This window comes from Archocentrus centrarchus, chromosome 9 (assembly GCF_007364275.1).
Source record: "Archocentrus centrarchus isolate MPI-CPG fArcCen1 chromosome 9, fArcCen1, whole genome shotgun sequence".
Classification (NCBI taxonomy): Eukaryota; Metazoa; Chordata; class Actinopteri; order Cichliformes; family Cichlidae; genus Archocentrus; species Archocentrus centrarchus.
The window spans coordinates 22297372-22315078 of NC_044354.1; positions in this window are offsets into that span (position 1 = coordinate 22297372).

Here is a 17707-nt window from a genome sequence, read left to right on the forward strand (position 1 = left end):
AACGTGGCATGGTTGGTGGTGCCAGATGGGCTGGTCTGAATATTCCAAAGACTGCTGATCTGCTGGGATTTTTCCACACAGCCATCTGTAGGGTTTACAGAGAATGGTCCAAAAAAGTGAAAATATCCAGGGAGCGGCAGTTCTTCGGCTGAAAATGTTTTGCTGATGTCAGAGGTCAGAGGAGAACGAACAGACTGCTTCAAGCTGAAAGGATGGCAACTCGTTACCGCCAAGGTGTGCAGGAGAGCATATCTGAATGCACAACACGTTGAACCTTGAAGCAGATGGGCTGCAACAGCACAAGACCACATCGGATGCTACTCCTGCTAAGAACAGGAAACTAAGGCTACAATTCAGGCAGGCTCATTAAAATTGGACAATACAAAGTTGGAAAAACATTGCCTGGTCTGATGAGTCTCAATTTCAGCTGCAAATTCAGTTGGTAGGGTCAGAATTTGGCATAAACAACATGAACCCATCCTGCCTTGTATCAACAAGGCTGCTGGTGGTGAAATAGTGTGGGGGATTTTTTTTTTTTGGCACATTTTGAGCCCCTTAGTATCAACTGTACATGTCCATCCCTTTATGACTACAGTGTACCCATCTTCTGATGGACTGAACATGGCCTCCACATTCACCGGATCTCAATCCAGTAGAATACAGGAGATTCACATCACGGATGTGCAGCCAACAAATGTGCATCAACTGTGTGTGTGTGATGCTATCATGTCAATAAGGACCAAAATCTCTGAGGAATGCTTCCAGCACCCTGTTGAATGTATGCTATGGTGTTTAATTAGTCTGAAGGCAAATGGGCGTCCAAGCCATTACTAACAAGGCGCATCTAATAAAGCCGGTGAGTGTATATTTGCCTCGTTGCTGAATAACAGTTAAGATGGACCATTTTAAATGTCAACATTTTGAGACAGTGGAAATACTAGGCAACCACAGGTGTTCCTAATGACATCCTGTCCTTTTAGGTGCAAAGCCATAATTAATGTGATTAGTAACACCTCAGCTGACAAATTTCAAGCGAAAAAGGCCACTGTGAAGAGGATTTATTAACACCACTTTCATATCTGTTAACAAGCTTCAAACCTGAACACCGGGGTAAACTGTGACCCTATTTCTTTAAAAACAAACAACATGTAGGAGAGTTTCTTCCAGAAATAAAAAAAGCAGCCAGAATAAACAAACCAAGGATTAGGATTAAAAACTCAAAAGTTTTGCTGCTCTATACAGTAAAACAGCCACAAATTGGTTTGATACTTTCAATAAAGGATTTCTAAACACTTTATAAACCAGGCCTTGCAAGAAACTTTAGCACTTTTAAAAAGGAAGTTCACCCTGAGAAAAAGAAGCTATAACTCTGAGAGTGCTAAGTACCAACACTGTGCCAGTGTTCGCTCGTACTGTGGATTGGGACTGATCTCCATATTTATCCCGAAGTTATCTTGGCCATAACTTGCTTCGAAGTTGGCTCTCACGCAGGCTCTGCAGTGTTGATAAGTTTTGACTAATTGACAGTTATTTTGAGTTAACGAGTGTTGACATTTCTCACATTTCTCATCAGATAAAACAACACCTTTGCAGACAGAGCTCGTTCTTCAGTCTGCTGAGGTGTTTAATTAGTCCAAAGAAAACTGGCAACATGTTGATTTTTAATAACTCATTATTTTTTTTTTTTTTTTTTTTTTGGATGCAGAAAAGGGATCATTTCCCTACTCTGCATGAATCAGGTTAAGGGCTGTTTAGCAGAGACCCCGGGCTTCTTTCAGGTGGCAGCGGTGGCTATAACTGAACACTGGAACAAACTGCTCTCCAAAATGTCAGTGCAATTTGAATAAAAACAGGAATGAAAATCTGACAAGTCAAACTACACCCACCTATACTTCAGTCTTCTTAAAACTGTATCAGTCACTTCATGCAACTACAGTTAAGGATACTCCCACACTGAGTACAGTAGGTTGTGGATAGCGACACCTTTTCATCCTATACAATAAACCTTCAAAATATACATTGTTCAGCCTGCAATGAATAAAAAGCCTACTGATACCACTAAAGCACACTTTCCCATTACAGTCAAACCCTTAATTTGCTGCAGGCTTTGTCCTTTTAAATGCTAACAAAAATGGCCTCTGCATGTCTTCAACAGACGGAAGATGACTGGAGGCTTTATTCATGACATGCATGCACAGCTTCTGCTGCATTCCCACACAAGCTGCTTCTCTCCAAACATTAATAACAAATCTGTAAAACTTATGAGGTATGAAGCAGAGACCTGAGCAAACATAAGCTCAAATGGCTCAAAGACACCCAGGAGCCTGAGCTTTCATCAACCCCCAGGATCCAAGAGGCATACAGTTGAGCTCTGCAGCGTCACCAAGAGGTAGGCAAAAACATGCATTAAGCTCGACTATAACAGTGATTCACTGGCCTTATTTAGTTTAATGACAGAAACACAAAGATGAATGCCCTGCCAATGGTCTTGAGTAGAGGCTCTGATTTTTAAATTCATATTTGCCCTCTGCTTTAATTGAACACCACACATCAGTAGTTGTTTTCTTTTTACCAAAGTCTTTTACAAGGAAATGCTGTCTGCAGCATCCTAATCTAGCCCAAACTGGGCCATGAGAGACAGCTCTCCATGTTTGGGTTGAATACCCCCAGGCAGCCGAAGACGGGTTTGTTTAGCCTAATCTCCACTGTGTGATGTGTGACTTCTTCCCCTGCTGTCGTACTCACGTAATCTGCTGTTTGTGCTGCTTTAAGTCCGGGGAGTAGCAACGGGTTGAAGCGGCAAGACTACATGATGGGAACTGTCATCTCTGTCCCATCGATGGGTGCTGCCAGTATCCTGCTAATCCCCAGAGTAATCCCACCACCACAACAGAGAAATCAAGCGCACCAAGGCAGGCAGGACAGAGCACTGCAATATTCCAAACAGCCAGTGCATGCTGTAACATACACACACACACGCACGCACACAGTGTTAACACACTGACAGCGGGCGCTTTACATAAAAATTGGCTGTCACGCTTGACGATTGAATTGATGTTTTCATGTCTCAACAAATAACAAAAAAAAAAAAAAAAACTATGAAGCCGCTAAGGACTCTTTGCAGTTTGAATGAAACAGTCGCATCCCTGATAGGGAAAAAAAAAAAAATGATTCAACTGAGTGATTGAGATCTGTGGCACATTTCTACACTGCCATATTGTTTCCTGACCTCCTGAAGTGATCTAAAAGGAGAAATCCCATCACAATCGTCAGAAACGATTGGAACACAAACACTCTGAATGATCAAACTGTCTGTTTCAGTTTTCATTTTGTTTTCAAACTCGTGACAGTGGCTCTGTAAAAGCAGAGGATCACGTGGATCACTCAACCAAGTCAAAAAGAAAGAGGGGGGAAAAAAAACTGATGTCACTTGCCTGTGCCGTCACAGCTTTCTAAAATAGCACAAACCAGAACCCAGATGTTTGGCTGCTTCTCACTATGATGCAAACCTTTCTTTCTTCTTATATTTGCTTTTCTTCTTCTCTAATGAGGGGGCTTTGATGTCTTTGAGACAAATGATTCATACCAGAGGCCATATAAACAAGTCTCAGAGAAATACATTAGCAGTAACAACATAAAGCAGTCATAAAGCCTTTACATCAAGATTTGCTTCCCTTTAAAGCCAAAGGAATACATATTTTAGGCAATGACCATACAGTTAGTTCACCTCCTACTTTATTAGTTACAAACTATTCATCTCTTAGTTTATTACCTGTTCAGTAAAGGAGTAAGCAAAGAGGTAGTTGGGTAAATAAAAATAACAGATGCAATAATCAGACCTCAATTAAGTGGCCTACAGTTCCTCATAAAAGACACATTATGATCCACCCTTTTGTCTCATTCATCCATCATTCATTTTCATTTTTCACTATAGCATCATGGCCTCATGAAAGCGTGCCAGGTAATATTCTACTGGCATTCATGTTCCCAAACCTAACTGATAATCCACTTTAGATGAATGGAAACATTATTTTTATGAGTTTGCTTTGGAGACGCTTCGATTTTCAGTGAAACAGTGAAACTGATAATTGCTTTTGAAAGGGTTGTCGTTTCATCTGAAGAACTGTCCTCCTGTGACTTTTCCTCCTGCAGGCTCAGTGGAGCAATTTGAATTTGTCCAATACTTTGATTTCTGACCACATACATGCTAAATAATTAAATGCATTAAGTGCATCATTGTAAATATAACTAAATGCCAAAGCTTATCTTGCACATGCACTGAAAGTTCTTGCCCATTTTCTGGATGCAAAACAATAGATTTTTACGTTTTGAAAAATGGTTTCACTCTCACATGCCTCAACGTGGTTTGATCCATTTCCCAACTTCTTTACTCTGCAAACTCTGCAAAAGGGAATGTAAAGCAAAGCATATATGAGACACTGTTTTTTTTTGCTTCTACCACTAACAGAATGAAACTTATTCATGGATGTAACCAGACTGCATTTTGTTAGCACCATTATCTCCCTGTTGAATCATGTGCTTCAGTGCAGCCGCCATATTGTTACGGGGGAGCAACATCTGCCATTGCGTGTTTATGTTTATAGCTAGCCAAATTAAACCAATTTTCAAGTGGTCTGGTATTTTATCCACCCACACACACATACACCCACATTTTTCTTGATGCCCTGTGCTGCACCTCTGCCTGTTGTGCCAAACATATGCATAGCACAACACTGACACATTTATAATACAGAAATGCCTGGAAGGAAGTTTCCAATTTTTCAGATGTAAAGGAAAAGCTCCAAGAATAACATAATGAGGTGAGGTTGTTTTTTTATGGCAGCATCTCTGGCTCCATGACAGCTATAGTGGATTAAATAGTCACAACAATACAGTTCAGGTGACAGCTGTAGAGGTCAGACAAGGAGACTAGACAGACTCTTCTATCTGATGCTGGCAAGCCTTGACCCAAATTTAATATGTTTGCCAAAAGGACATGTACATACTCAGTATGAGGAGGTTGTTGGCTGTGCACTTTAACAGTAAAAGAGAAGCAAGACTTGATGATGAAGTGATGTCTGTAATCGTAAGAGCGAACTAAAGGGCAAAGATGACAGGTTATATGAGCGCAAGGACAATTAAGTACAATGCAGGTGTGCTGCAAAGATATTAATCCAGCTGGAGAGGGGCCCATAAATGCCACCCAAAGGACCGATGAGGCTGATGAGGTTGATGGAGGGGTCAACGTGACTGAGCTGCAACACCCCATTGGTTGAACATTAAGGTCATGAGGTGGACCTTCACAGAATCGGATTGTCAAGGATGAGAAGTGCCGGAGGCGACGTTCAATAAAACATGAGAGCAATCTTCTCACCATGAGTAAAAGTACTCAGCTGTTCAACTCCGGGCAGCCCAAGCAGATTTCCCCTGTGGGCCGAAAGCGCTGCAGATGCTCATTCACCACGGCCGGCAATCCACGCTGCCATCAAATCGACAGCCATTGGCAGAAATAGTGCTGGAAATTGGTCAAACTATCACACAGTATCTGACCTCTGACAAAGCTTATCTTGCACATTAAAACGTATGGAGCTGGAATCACAGTGTCTGTCTGCACCGGCTCCTCTTTCTGCCTCATTAGTTGCTGATATTGGATAGGTTATCTCTGCTTGCAGCCCATTTTAGGGGTGTAGCTAGCTCACCTTATCCTGAAACTGCAGCAGTGGAAAGGTTGCATTTTATGTGGGAATATCACACCCCAAACTTTTTTTTTTTTAAATATCGTGATTAGATATGCGCTAGCTGCTTCTCCCGTATGTTTCCCGTGTAGCAATTAAGGTATGTCAGTGATGGCTACATCCTGAGTTGGTTCCATAGTCGAGACTGCCTGCTACAGGGCATGAAATGAGGAGGAGACAGATGATAAGCTTCTCTCTCACGCTCTGGGGAGCACAGTCAGCCATGATGGAATGAATCATGATGGGCAGGAGTCTCTGAGTAAGAAAGTATGTTTTACAACCACAATATGGTTGGACACGCTCATTGGGCTCCTAGAGTACTGGAAGCAAGAAAATCCCCCCAAATGATGTGTGTCTAATGTATAAATACAGTTTGTTTTCCTTTACTGGGCAATGTCCCTTAATTAGACATAGGTTTAGATTTAATTCACTGACATAAACAGGCATAGCAGCCTAAAATCAGTAAGTACAGCAGACTGCAAATATCAAACTTACAAGTCTTCCCTTCAGCATTCTTAAAGACACTCTGAAAGACCAGAGGGGCTGCACATCTTAAGCCCAATTTCCTTTCACTGATAGAGTGCCAGGTTCTAGGAATTACCTGGCAAAGCGTGATCAGGTCCAGAGGATTAACAAGAATATTCTCTTCCAAAAGTCAGAGAACTTTTTTCATCTCCAGAGGGTGGTTTAGGAAAAGGCCAACGAGTGGATGTCAGAGCTCAACTTTAATTTATGTATATTTCTTTTCAAGCAAACTCACAACAGCATGACATGCAGTCTGAGCAGTTAGTCAGCCATGTTATTAGATTTTTTTTTTCTTGCTGGAGACGATGGTGTGCACATGAGAAGTTCTAGGACAAGCAACATGTCAATTTAACAGGAAGTGAACGAAGAGATACGACATTTTGGGATATTTAATCATGTTGTGTCATACAAATGATCAGGTAAAATGTGTGAATGTCTAAATATTCAATCAGATGTGCTGCAGCAGTGCAGCTGTGCTGCCATCTAGTGCTTCAGTGCTGCACCTCACTGCTTAGTGCTGGGTGGGCTTGCAGCGGGACATAAAACAGGACTGCCCTCATTTAATTTTCATTTATCTTCTGTGAAGCATGTGTGTGTGTGCTTTTGTATGTGTGTCACTGAGGACTGGGCCTAGTATGTGATTTTACTCTTGTGTCAAGGAGTTGCACGTGTCTCCAGCAAGTGTAATCCCAGAGAGAATCAAAGCTGTAGCCATGACAGTGTTATTTCCACACTCCATATTTAACACCACAGTGTGCGTCTGTGTTGGACTTTGAAATTTTGTTCCATTGCCCTAACATATTAAAAATCACAGGTAAAAGAAAATGTACATTGGAGGTAGTTTCTACCCAAAAAAGTCAATAAAATACCGATCATATAGAAATTTTCAGGACAGAGGATAAGTTCGCTGAAAAAAAAAAAAATTAAAAACAGCTAAATAAACTTACTTTTTTTGTTAAATAAACACAAAAAGTAAGGAAATGTGTTGTTTGTTGCTTATAAATGTGTCACCATTTAAGGGGAAATAAACAGGCTTTCTTTGTTACAACAAAGAAATAATCGACCAAACACAGACTTCCTTACTTTTTGTGCTAACTTTATGAGGGGAAATGGCCTTTTTCACGTTCACTGATACCCCAATTTAGCATAGCTTAACATAAAGACTGCAAACTGGGGAAACAGATAGACTGGTTCTGTCTAAAGTTGACTTCAGAACTCTACCAGAAAATCTAAATAAAGTAGTTAACATGAGATGAAACAGCGATGGTTGTGCTGTTGGTTGGGAGCACTCATGTTCTAAAGTCTGTGAGGTGAGAGTCAGTGTGCTGTGCCCAGCTAAGAAACAGTTCAGCTCTGGGAAACCCTTAGGGCCTCTTGGATTAAAGCGTTAGTCATGAAGTACAGAATCCACCTACTTGTGTCCAGACTGAGACCTTCAGCTCTCATCCTCATTTTTTGTTTCCTACCATTAGGCACACTGTCACTGGACAAAGCCAGCCTAGCAGTTTCCCTGTTTCCAGCATTTTTACTAACTAAGCTTGCAAGTTGTTGGATGTGATCACCACAAATAAAATTTGATTCACTTCTATTGTTTTTACATGGTGGAATTAACCTAAGACACCTTAAAAGCTGGGCAAAGCAATGAATTCGTACTAAGAACTGAGAAAATTTGATATTACTGTTAATGCCTTTGTTGCTCCAAAGAACTTCAAACAATGTAAACAATTTCTCCATCCCCACACAGTTCTTCTAATCTGTGCTTACATGTTAGCACATCATGTGTAGCCAACAAGCATTTTCTCATAAGTGGAAACTTGCTGCTAAAATATAAGATGAAATGAATTTTAAATCATAGTTTTCATGTTAGTCTGTCAGTTTTGGAAATACATTGGCAGTAATTTTGAGCACTGAAAACTGCATTCTCTGCAGCTGTAGGCTATAGACACCAGTAGGACACTGCATATGATAAAATCTTAATGTAACTACTTTCCATAACTGAACAGTCTGTATTCTTTGGTGCTTCAGAATAACACAATTTTAATCTCTTTCTAGGCCACATAACAAGCGACCAAAGAAAACTACATATGCTCAGTTACAGTGCCAAAAAGTGGAAGCAATCTCTTTTTTGGGCCTAGAGTAGGAACTTCTTTCATCACTTGAGGTGATATAGATGTCACCTTGAGTTTTGTTATTGCTCTGCTGTCCTCCACGGGCAGCTGTTGTACTGTGGCTCGACTCCGTGATTGACTGTGTATGCTCCAGACGGGCCACACCAGGACAGAACCACTTATCACTCCGGGAGCAATGGATGACCCACGAACAGAGATGCAGCCTGGACTGCACACTGTGTCATCTGTCTGCCAGCCGCCCAGGTGAACCAGAGGATGAGGAGATGAGCAGAACTGAGATTTAGAGCCAGCCCTTCCTCACATTATCTCCCTCACACCATTGCTCATGGTGCTACATTTCCTGGAGCTAAGAGCCAGTGGAAGACACTTTACATCTTGGGAATAATGGGACAGCTGAAGGATGAGGAGAGGCATGTAACACCATCAGGTCCATGCTATAATCATTGTATTTCTAATTAAAATTAGAAGCCAACTCTGTGTATTTGTCAGGCTCAATATGTTGTGTGGAACTGGTCTTGTCAGAAATGACGCAAGGGCATATCGACAGCTGTGCACCAATGCCAGCTTGACAAATGTCAGAACATTTATTCTCAAGGAAAGGAGATTACAGTTTGATCATAAACATTCCCTTCACCCTCATCCTGAACCTCTTCTGCTCCACAGTATAATATTATTAAAGTTGTGAGTACTTCAATGGATGACCATGCCTGGGGATTAAATCATTTGCCACAAAATAAGTGTACATCTGATAAAACAAGAAAAACTCAGATAACAGCATTTGTACATAAAATACAAGCTCTTTCCATAATTGTCTGCATGTACAGTTCAGTCAGCTGTTCAGTCTGCTGTTTGTGAGGCAGCGAGGCACACAGAGAGAGAGAGAGACACATCTTTGCATCCAGGGAGCGCAGAGGGAGAAATGGTACATTCAGTGGAGCTGACAGGTACCTACCTCTGATTCAGTGTGATTTATTTCCACATAGAGCCTGGACGTGGCCAGAGCATCGGCAGGTCAATTTGGTTTGGGTAGAAGAAGAGCTCTCTGATTGATAGAGAGAGGGCCAGCCATGTTCTCTACGCTTGGCTCCCCCTCCATCAGGGCCACTGCTATGGCCAATTAATCCTAAACACACAGAGTAGAGGCTCTGGCAGGGATTTTGTGTGCATTTGTGTGAGCCGCCATCTCCGACCTAGCACTGCCTCCTTCTGGAAACAAGCTGTTGGGTGGTTGTTTTTGGTTCTGGACTTTCGTACAAATATTTCTGGGCTCTATATAAGTTACAAAATTTATAATTATCCAAACACTGTTGTCACCACTAGATGGCATCAGCTTAATCAAAGTTGTTTTTCTATTACTATAAAGCAGAACCCTGAAAAATTATAAGCAGAAGAAGATGGATGCATGGATGGATTGATGGGTGGATGGATGTCACTGGTTCCCAATCCTTTCTGGGAGCGTTCATGTGCCTTAAAGTTACAGTGTATAAGCTTCACCACTAGATGCCAGCAGATTGCAGATTACAGTCAACTGAATTCTGATTTCTTACCCCTCCTAATTCAAGTGCATAATCCTAACTATGCTGGCCACTGCAGGACAAACATGTTTTAGTCAGCCAAGAGGGATCAAAAAGATTAAATTTAGACCGTACCCCTGTAAAGGTGTACATAACTATATTTTAATATACTTGAATAAACCAAGAACTTTAAAAAATGGATATGTGTCAATTTACAGTTAATTAAATATTTTGCGGTATTTTAAGTTTTTACACCCATGTCACCTCAAAAAACTCTGGCCACTTTTCTATCTGAGTGTACTGAGTGTAAAACATAGGTATGATCCTTCATATCTTAAGTCTGAAGGTACAGGCATGAATTTAAATGTACCTCTGCAGCAGGTAAACACCTACAACTTCTCTGCCACTGTATTCAAATATGGTGGGGGAACATAGCAGGTTCCACAAACCGGTACCTGCTCCTATGTATTTTTAATGAATTAATTCTGTTTAAAAGAATACATCAATTTGTTGGAAGACTATAACGATTAGATTACACACTAATCTATGTATATTTATGAGCACAATAATCCTTTTTCTCTTAAATAACCTCAAAAAAATTATTGACTGTAACTTTAATTCATGTAGGCTACTTTTACACTGAAACCACATGTCAGAAAGTTCAACCATAATTCAAACCATTATTAACTGGAGTCTTTACCTTTCCTCTTAGCTATTTCACCCACATTAAGCTAGCAACTCTTTAAATAATTTAACCTTTAAATTTAGAAACCTATTGTAAGCATTTTTTTCCTTATTTAAAAGATTTTTTCATTACTTTTACCTCTCCTTTTGAACTAGTTATCCATTACTTTTATTACACAATTTAGCATTACTTTTAGCTACTTGTAGCAATAGCCGTAAACTATTGCTATTTAACTTATCGCTTTAAAGGTTTTCTTTCCGAATTGTATTCCTCAGTTGCTTTTAAACTTTTATTCACTGCCTCTCTGCTCACTTCAAAGTTTTTCACACTTGTATAGTCAAAGCATGTTGAGTCATGTTTTTAGCTAACTTATGTGGGTTTGTTCCTAAAGTGCACTCCATCATCTTTTCCCTGTAAGAAGCGCCCCATGGCCTACCCTTGTTGGAAATCCCTTATTTAAATTTCCAATTCCAGCCTTGCTGTGGTTTTCATACATGCAATCAATAAAACAAAATTATTTGCCTTTTTTCCACCAGACTGCTCTGTAGTTTAAAAAGCAAGCAAATGAAAGAGAGTAAAGAGCTGCTGAGTCTCTTCTTTATCAGTCAAAACAGCATAGCCAGGCTGCTCCCTGTAGTTCACTTCAATCCCTCTCTCTTGGTGCCTTCTCTCAGTGCACACCCTAAGCCTGGATGTGTTGGATGAGACTTAACAGACCCTCTGCCCCTCACAACTTCAAGGCGCAGTATAGTCAAAGTGCTGCCTGGTGTCCCACTGACCCAGCCCACCTCTGAGTATCTGTCCAAGGTCTCTCTTTTTGTGTGACTCCCCCCCACCTCCCCATTTTTATCCCTTTATCCAGGCATGAGATCAGAATTCCAGATCAGGATTAGGGTCAGCGTCAGGATCAGTTGTATCATATATCTACTGAAGCATCTCTCTGCATCTCTCTTTCTCCTCTTTGCTGGTCCACCAAAAGGCGTTTTATCTTGTGTTCGCCTCTCTCCTGGAGATGAGTGACACATCAGAGATAGCCTTCAACTAATCCTATCCTTTATGCTCTGTGAAAGGAAGTTGCGAGCATGTAGCCCTTTCACACTTTATTTGTTGTCATTTGAAATCATGCTTAATGTCGTGCTCAGTGTCAGATGGGGAGCTCTGTGCCTTTTTAAATTTCACTCAGTCTGATGCATCGCTCAGAAACTCAGGAAACTTAAACATCAAAGCAAGATGAGAATTCTTCTAGTCAAACTGTTGGTTATTGTTGGAGCTGCTCCAGGAAAATAGTTGATGAATGTGTTGGCAGTATGCCCTGCAAAGCCCACATTGTCTTTAGATGGGGAATTTTAAGAGCAATTATTTTACAAATCCTGATCATAATATATAATAGGCAGTGATCATCCTGGTTCTGTCTCTGTAGCATCCACATAAAGAATTTTATAAGCATGTCTCTGTACTTAGAAATTACTATAGTTAAAAAAATAAGTAACCCATGTGTGTGCCCATTTTTCCAGCAGGTGGTGCTACAGAGCTGACAATGCCCCTGAAAGCTGCTCAGATGAAGTTGGAGACTGTAGGGCCCATCCCCAGAGCTTTACCTGACTTCCCATTCTTCTCTGTTGCGCACACCTTGTCAGCAGGTCGGGCCTTATCGCTCTCTGACTGAACTAAGCCATTGAGTGCGCACTTGACCTTGTCATTATCTTGTACCTGGCTTTGTTTCCACTCTCCTTTCTCTCTTTTGTGTGCTTACTGTCTTTCCCTTTCCAAACTCTTTGAACAAAGATAAGATCAGAGTCTATTTACTACCTCACCAACCCCTCCCATATACACCCAGACACATTTTGTTTATGAAAGAAGCCTTGTGATATTTCAAAGAGAGGCACGGACCATGACCTTCCGTGGTGGTTTGAGGTTACCAGTCAGCACCACTAAGTCTTCTTCCTCTCATTTGCAATGCAGAGGAAAGGGAGACGATCAAACTTTTTATGTGAAGAACAAAGAGTATTTAATACTGTATATGGATGCTCTTCCTGTTAAATGTTAAACACAAACTTCACAGAGTGAATTAACTTAGACTATAACGAACAGAAGGAAGAGGAAGAAGACTTAGGCCATTAATCCTGACAATTATGTGCAAAATAAAGCCTAAATATTGAGAGAAATATAAATTAGAGGGCACAGTAACAGGCCCTGTCTTGTGACCAAGGGCCTGGGAGGCCTATGGACCATCCCCATTTAGCCTGCAATGTCCTAATGTCCACACAAAATATCAATACCATGCAAAAGTCTTTACTGCTATTTAACTCAATTCAAATACAATGTTTTTGTTGTCAGTGTCCGATAGTGACTAGAAAACTGGGGGGGGGGGGGGGGGGGGCTAAGCTTCTTACACTGTTGATATAGCATTTAGCATTTACCTGTACCATTCTCCAATTCAGTTATTCAAGTCAGATTTATTTTATTTATTTAGCACCAATTTAGCACCAAATCACTACAGCCACTTCAAGACGTGATTGGGCCAATGGCTGGTCCTTGGCTTACATCATTTATGTCAGTGTGGGGCTGCTGTAGTAAATCAGTTATTGTACAGTGGGTCTAATAGTTCCATTAAAAGAGAAAAGAGACTGACATTTTGGAAAATATGCTTAATCATTTTCTTACTAAGACTTAGATCAGAGGGTCACAGGGCTGTATTTTTCTGTTGTGTCAAACTGCAGCCATGAAACAGTTAACATAGGAAATCAGGCTCTGCGCAAGAAATAACTTTCCACTGGATCCTAACTAATACTGTCTTTAACATGTAGTTTTTTCATGCAGGTTGAAAAAAATAAGATACACCATTTACTTACTGTGCTTTAGAGCCAAATGCTAAAAATGGCTCCTGTTGCAAACTGAATGACAGATGCTGCAGTGGTATTGATCATATTACATGCTCGGCATTTCACAAAATGTCAGACTGTTCCTTTAATAGTTATCATTACTCCTGTGGGATGGTATATAATGATTTAGGAACACAGAAGTGATATGTGGTTATAAATAAAAAAAAACAATGGCCTTTTTTCATAGTGCTTTAGTGTTATCCATGTGTATTACTGTATATGTGTTTGTGCGTATTCCTGATAGTTACAAATACCTGTGCATCATGGAGGAAATACAAATGTAGATGATCATGCAACAACTGTTTTCATTGTACACTAGTTTGACACACTGAGCAGTTGATAGTGCCCTATTTTTTCACATCATGTCTTTAACTGTATTCTTCTGACATGGAAAGGGCCCGTTCTTACTGTAACTGAGTGATGTGGTCAAGTTTCAAAGTCGCCTTCAGAATTATAATACATATGCTATCCATAGAACAAGCCTCAATATGTCTGTCCATCAAAAAGTTCATTGACAGCATGAGGAGAGATGGTGCTCGCCTTTGATTCTAATGCTAAGAGCATAATTTATGTAAGATGTTTGAATGGCTTTTTGAGTAAGAATAGATTAAAGGAAGTTTCATGTTTGAGGAGCCAAAAAAAAAAAAGTGCCTGCAAAGCAGTGTTTTCAAAACTCCTGGGGCTGCAAGAAGGGTTGATGAATGAGCCGGGTGCAAACGGTGATTAGCTGAAGCCATTTCTCGTGCTAACAATACAGTTTGCCAATCGCAGCTATCCCTTGAGTTCTCCTCTTTTCTGTAAATATGAAAGACCTTGTCCTGACAGTGACTTCAAACGTGGCAGCAGCAGGCCCCATACCAGGCCGTGGTGACTCCTTCAGCCCTTCCTCTCCACACATCAAACCCCAGCTGACAAAAGCAGCTCTAGGTGGCATAATGAGACGCACTGCTCCTTTCAACTATGTGTGAAGTGTGACATTCTCTGTCTTCTTGTATCGTGTGTTGACACTGGAGCCTGTGTGCCTATGAGGAGCTGACCGGATGGTACAGAGAGCATTCCACCTTTTAGACCCCAGCCGCTGAGTGCCTCATCATAGATCTGCAAGTTCCTTAGGTCAACAGCCAGGGTCGCGTACACACACACACATACAGACCTGACACAAAAGGAGACGAGAGCTGTTTTGGTGCGGCCCTCCCCACTGCAGCTTCCTCAAGATTGTTTCATGTGCGTCCAGAGGAAAGTCTGCAGACTAAAACATCAACTGATAACTCAGTTCTCACAAAGCCTTTCCGAGGAGGCGGTACTGGTGAACTGTAAAATAGTTTTAGGTCTACATTTCATGCACATGTGCACCCCATCAAATAGAAGATTCTGGAAGGCATGCTCCTGTCTTGTGACTGACTCTGGTATTTTTGGAGGCGATGAAGGCCATTATCGGTGGATTAACAGAAACTAAGATGATAGAGGCGTGCTTGCAGCATTAGAGCATACTGCCTTCATCCTCCCTCAGCTCTATCCCATGCATTATGCTTCTCCACTGGCCAGCAGATAAGATCTACTGGAGAAACAGAAGCTCTGAGATCATGAACCACATCTCTCACGTGACTACAATGACAGAACCAAAAATACTGAGCAGGTTTAATAAGCTGCAAGAGCCCCGCAATGCTTCCATCCAGGAGGAAACCCAGGCTTAATCCAAATAGATAAAGCAGCAACACATCACAGCACAACCAAAATACAAGGACTGGTTTCTACTCCCTAGAGGAACCAGCACAGCAGCTGCATTCATATCCATCCAGCATTAATCCCGATTCATAGCATAATACATTTGGACAGGTGGATTGATAATCTAACATGTCTTCTTTTTTTCATCATTATTATTATTCTGTTCCTCTCACTTTTCAAATAGTTTACTTTAAGCCTGAGGGTGTGAGCCATCCTGTTTTCTATGGCTGCCGAATTACCTCAGAGCACGCATTGCCTAGCTCGCTGCCAGAGAGGGAGGCGAGTATTGTTTTCATGACAGAGATCAATGGGTGGGTGAATGTGCTTTAATTCTGCAGGAGCTCCTCTCCCAGGCTAATAAATGCAAGCCTCCCCGCTGACTGAGCTGTCGTGCTGAGCCCAGCGGGGGTCAGCCTTTTTGTGTTCCTGTGCCCAAATTATGGAACCATCAATACACTCCCTGGAACCAGTCAATAGAAACCCGCTTTGTGGCCGAGGGGAGACCAACTTCAAGGCTGATAAAAAAAAAAAAAAAAAAAAAACTAAGCTCTGACACATTTAAATAAGATCAGGATGAGAACTTGATATTTTACACTTTTGAAATTTTTGGAATTACTTGTGCAACAGTTAATGGATTCATCCAACTAAACCTGCTTGCATGCTAAACAGTTTCTTAATAGTTGTTTACATACTGTAAGTTCACTCTGTCCATGAAAATCATTTTAGCTGTGTTTTTTTTTTATGCAGATCTGTGAGGGAGTAAAGTGGAAGACATGGAAATAACATTTCAAATTAATATGAGTTTAATAAGGAAGCTTTTAATTGTTTCTAAAAACTTGTGGCATTTTAAAGTTCTTGAAACTTTGTGGGGACAATTAAAATTTCTTTTGATGCTTTTCAGGATCTCTGAATTACAGCTCCTCAACACACACACACACACACACACACACACACACACACACACACACACACACACACACACACACACACACACACACACACACACACAGAAAAACTACACTGCTGTTTCCTGAACCAGAGGTTGTGACACACTTTTCCTCGACAATGCATAGGCAATGAAATCTGTTGTCATGCATGAGTGTGTTTCCATACTGCCTTACTTCTGCTTGTAGCATCAAGTGAATTATTAAGTACCTAGCTTCAAAAAGCTTGTAAAACTCTGTCCTCTTCCAAATCTGAAACTTTTTTCTTCCCTTCTCTCTTTTTCTCTCCCTCTCTTATTTTTGTCAGCTTCTCAAACATCAAGTTGTCTCCGGGTTTTCAAACGGTCTGAAAAATAAGAGTTTCCCCAGCTTGCAAGCTCATTCAAAGGGCGCGTTCTTCAGATGTGCCACCTTGCAGCGTGGTGGTGGCTGTGCAGGAACAGGATCATTCAGATATGCTAATGGATCAGCGGGGTAGCTCCAAGCGCGGCTTACCCCGCTTTAAAAGACAGCTGCCTTCTCCCTTTCTTTTCATGCCCTACTCTCAGCCTGCCTCTCTCTTTCCCACTCTACATTGATGGCAGGTTGAAATTTAATAACCATTAAATTTCAACTAATTAGACAGATAGAGCAATTAGCTGGGTGCATGTAAATCCAGGTTGGGAAATATGTTGGACAAAGAGAGTTCAGAGGATGAGTTTGGCCAGTCGCTGAACGCAGCTGAGGTTAGAGTCGGCACAGTGTAAGCTAATGATATCATGCTCAATGCAGAGAGCTGCAGATAATAGAGCCAGTGCCCACTGGCCCTCCCCTTGGTAAAGTGGCCCTCTGTGTCAGTGCCTGTGTATTAGCTGTTGGCTCTGCCGCCATCCCACACTCTCCTGGGCTATCTATTCTCTCCAGCCAGAGTCATGCTGCGCAGGAATCCTGGGTGATTGGGTTTCTTTCAGGGGCCTTATAGTCAGTCATAAATCGGAGGGGATCCTGCCCGGCCCCTCTCTCTCGCCCCTAACCCTGGCTCCAGCTGGCAGGGGACGATTGTTGGAGAGCCGAGGTCATTGGAGGGTCGCTCTCTGTGGCGCTTCTTAACTCCCCTTGCCTATTTTTTTGTACCCCTCCTCTCCACTATTTCCCCCCTTTTCTCTGTGTCTCCCAGCTGAGGTTGCTAGGGTTTGGTATTTGCTTTTTAAGACCATGTTGTAATTACAGAGGAGCGCTACTCCCCTTGCCGCCTCTGGCTCACTCATCTCTGTTTTTTATCACTGCTGATTGGTGGTAAAAAGCTATATTGGGGCCATCTCACCCCCCACCCCCCACAACAGGCTTTTGTACTGTCTCTCCCCTGTACACCCACAGAAGTGATTCATTCACATCTTCTAACCTTTGCAGAAGAAGGAAAAGTGGGTGGCATCCTCACTCCAACCAGACAGCAAGCAAAGGAGCGTCGCTTTGAGTCACCTACAGAGAGGAAGTGGGTTCAATTTTCAATTTTTTTTGTCAGCATTCATATGCAGTTGCTGCAACAATTTTATTTATTTATTTATTTTATAAAACTGCAACTGTAGAAT